General features: G+C 41.3%; 1 non-coding gene across 1 annotated transcript; it reads right to left on the bottom strand.

Moving 5' to 3' along the window:
• Nucleotides 1-1,872: 1,872 nt before the first annotated feature.
• On the bottom strand, nucleotides 1,873-1,979 carry LOC141722313 (small nucleolar RNA R71). Its single transcript, XR_012575331.1, has one exon. It is a non-coding gene; the product is annotated as a small nucleolar RNA R71 (small nucleolar RNA).
• Between the last annotated feature and the right edge of the window lie 2,025 nt (nucleotides 1,980-4,004).

Raw genomic sequence — 4,004 nt, 5'->3', positions numbered from 1 at the left:
AGCAATGCTGAGCGGCCGCGCAGCAGCCTTGCGCGCCCGCGCAGAAATGCTGAGCGGCCGCGCAGGGTCGGGGAAAAGGATAAATTATTTTAGACTTCTACTTCTGTTTGGCTTCCAACTTCTATGTAATCTGAGTTTTATGGGACTATTATATAAGTAGATTTGAGACATTTTCACAGAAAAAAGAAAAAAGGAGATTATGTTTTAGATTGTGTTTTGCGCAAGAAGCGAAGGAGATAAGGAAGAAGACCGATTTAGCACACCGCAACGAAGAGGAAGCATATATTCTTGTGATTCTTGTTTCGTTGTAGCGTTGGATGCTAGTTTTCTTGCTTTGACTTATTTACTCTTGTGACGTACTCTGTTTTAATATAATTAGTTTAGTTATTATTTTCTTGTGTTGTTTATCATGATTTCATATGAACCCATGATGGCGATAAGTTCTATTATGGGCTAATCGTGATCATGGGGTTATAACGGATTTATTATGGAATTCTTTAGTTAATTGTTTAATACTTTAGTGTGTGATGATTGCATGATATCTAGTATTGGTTGTGCGTATTCGTCTTATGTGTGTCGCAAACATATAAGATAGGGTGTTAATCTCTTGTGAAGCGATGGTGGATCTTGAGATTTAGAACTTGCCATGCTAGCATAGGTTCATGTACGTTGTGCATGATTAGTGGGTAACTCTAACAGTTTTATTTGCCCTATGTAATCAAAAGGAATAACTTGTGCTTAAATCGTTGTGTTGTCAATTTCTGTAGACATATAGGAACTCAACACAATTGATGACTATTCAACTTCTATCTTAATTGTGGATGTTTGGTAGAATGATATTAGTACAATGAAAGTTGGCTTTTATCAGTTCCGTGTTATTCGATTAATATCATCACTGTCACATGCTAAAGGTAATAACAATGGCTATAGAAGGAAGTAATAATGAAGTTGTGATCTCATGAGTGTTTTATTATTGATAAATTGAAGTGTTAGTTAAGTGGTTAATTAAGTAGTTAATTATAATTAATATTTAATCAACAATTTTAAGTGTTATCTTAACATTGAGAAGTAATCATACATTGGTGAGTGAGTTTAATTAGACAATAACTTAGTCTGAGTCTCTGAGGGAACGAACTAGAAAGTATTCTATATTACTTGCGAACGCGTATACTTGCGTGAATATTAGTGCATGTTTTCGCCCTAACAAGTTTTTGGCGCCGCTGCCGGGGACTCGGCGTATTTGTTTAGTTTATGTACTTACCATCATTGGTCATTAGGACTCAGTGATTAGGACGTAGTAGTTAATTACTCTTTTCGGTTGTGTTTCAGGTACTTTAGCAAGCGTTTATGCAAACTCGTTCTCGTGCTCGCAAGAGGACCTTAGATACAGCTGAGGAGAAAGATGAAGTTCTTGATACTCCGGAGAAGTTAGATTTTGAGGATTCGGATTCAGGTTCTGAGCAGAAAGAACCAGTAAACATGGGAGATCGTATTGTTCAAGCTGATCCAGCTCTTATGGATTTTTCTCGGCCTAAAATTGATGACATTCAGTCAAGCATCCTTCATCCGGCTATTCAAGCTAACACCTTTGAAATCAAGCCGGGCACTATTCAGATGGTGCAGAATTCTGTTTCTTTTGGAGGAGCGGCAACTGAAGACCCCAACATGCACATAAGGAATTTTGTCGAGATCTGCAGCACTTTTAAGTATAATGGCGTGACTGATGAGGCTATCAAGTTGAGGCTTTTCCCATTCTCACTGAGGGATAAGGCTAAAGACTGGTTACATTCTGAACCAGCTGGGTCCATCACTACGTGGCAAGATCATGCGCAAAAGTTTCTGGTGAAATTTTATCCAATGGCAAAGACTGCTGCTATGAGGAGTGCTCTTACTCAGTTTGCGCAGCAACCTACAGAATCTATGTGCGAGGCTTGGGAACGCTACAAGGAAATGTTGAGAAAATGTCCACATCATGGAATGCCGGATTGGATGGTAATCACTGGTTTTTATAATGGTTTGGGGGCCCAATCTCGGCCCATGCTCGATGCAGCAGCTGGAGGAGCCTTATGGGCTAAAAGCTATACTGAGGCGTATAATCTTATAGAGACAATGGCTGCAAACGAGCATCAAAACCCAACTCAGAGGATGACGTCAGGCAAGGTCGCAGGTATTCTGGAAGTTGATGCAGCCACCGCTATTGCAGCCCAGCTCCAAGCGCTATCAATGAAGGTTGATTCTTTGGCTACGTATGGAGTTAATCAAATAGCTATGGTTTGTGAGCTTTGTGCAGGTTCTCATGCTACGGATCAGTGTTCTCTTGTCAACGAATCTGTTCAGTATGTGAATAATTATCAGCGACAACAGCAGCCTGTGCCAGCAACCTATCATCCTAACAACAGAAATCATCCAAATTTCAGCTGGGGAAATAATCAGAATGCTATTCAGCCACCATATCAGCAAGGAGTGAGTAAACAGTTTAACCCACCTGGATTCCAGCAACCACAGCAGTATGCTACAAGGCAATCATATCCTCAACAGGGAAGTGCAGCTGCACCTACTAGTGCTGATTTTGAGGAACTTAAGCTGTTGTGCAAGAGTCAGGCGGTTTCTATCAAGACCTTGGAAAATCAAATCGGTCAATTAGCCAATGCAGTGCTCAATCGTCAACCTGGCACTCTTCCCAGTGACACGGAAGTACCAGGCAGGAAGGAAGCTAAAGAGCAAGTCAAGGCTATTACCTTAAGGTCTGGAAAAGTAGCTGATGCTGAAAAGGCAAAAGAAGTCGAAGCTGAAGTTAGAGATGAAGAATCTAAGCAAAAGGAGAAAGTGGCAGAACCAAAGAAGACTACTGTTGAACACACTCTGCCTGAGGCTAATACAGGGGAGAAACAGCTCTATCCTCCACCACCTTTTCCTAAGAGATTGCAGCAACAAAAGCTGGATAGACAGTTCGGGAAGTTTCTGGAGGTGTTCAAGAAACTTCACATCAATATACCTTTCGCTGAGGCTCTGGAACAAATGCCTAGTTATGCGAAGTTTATGAAGACTATTCTTTCAAGGAAGGTGAAACTGGATGACCTTGAAACTGTTGCTCTCACGGAAGAATGCAGCGCTGTTCTGCAGCAAAAGTTACCACTAAAACTGAAAGATCCAGGAAGCTTCACCATTCCTTGCACCATTGGCAATCTAACTTTTGACAAGTGCCTTTGTGATTTGGGAGCAAGCATTAATCTGATGCCCTTGTCGATCTTTAAAAAGCTGGATCTGCCTGATCCAAAACCCACATACATGTCGCTACAATTGGCGGACCGTTCCATTACTTACCCAAGGGGCATAGTTGAGGATGTGCTCGTCAAGGTGGATAAGCTCTTCTTTCCTGCAGATTTTGTTATTCTGGATTTTGAGGAAGATAAGAAGATTCCCATAATCTTGGGGAGGCCTTTCTTGGCTACTGGCCGTACCTTGATAGATGTGCAAAAAGGGGAACTTACTATGCGGGTCCAAGATCAGGATGTGACCTTCAACGTATTCAAGGCAATGAAATTCCCTACAGAAGATGAGGAGTGTTTAAAAGTGGATGTGATTGATTCCGCAGTTACTTCGGAACTCGATCACATGCTAATGTCTGATGCATTGGAAAAGGCCTTAGTGGGGGATTTTGACAGCGATGATGAAGATAGCAATGAGCAATTACAATATCTGAACGCTTCTCCATGGAAGCGAAAGCTCGACATACCATTTGAATCTCTTGGTACTTCTGACCTTAAGAATGCTGAAGGGAAGCTCAAACCATCAATAGAGGAAGCACCTACCTTGGAGCTCAAACCATTACCTGAACACTTGAGGTATGCTTTTTTAGGTGATTCATCTACGTTACTTGTTATTATTTCAGCTGACCTTTCAGGTAGTGAGGAAGACAAGCTCTTAAGGATTTTGAGAGAATTCAAATCGGCTATAGGATGGACCATAGCAGACATCAAGGGCATAAGTCCTTCATATTGTAT

This window comes from Apium graveolens, chromosome 4 (genome assembly GCF_009905375.1).
Source record: "Apium graveolens cultivar Ventura chromosome 4, ASM990537v1, whole genome shotgun sequence".
Classification (NCBI taxonomy): domain Eukaryota; kingdom Viridiplantae; phylum Streptophyta; class Magnoliopsida; order Apiales; family Apiaceae; genus Apium; species Apium graveolens.
This window is presented reverse-complemented; position numbering and strand designations above follow the sequence as displayed.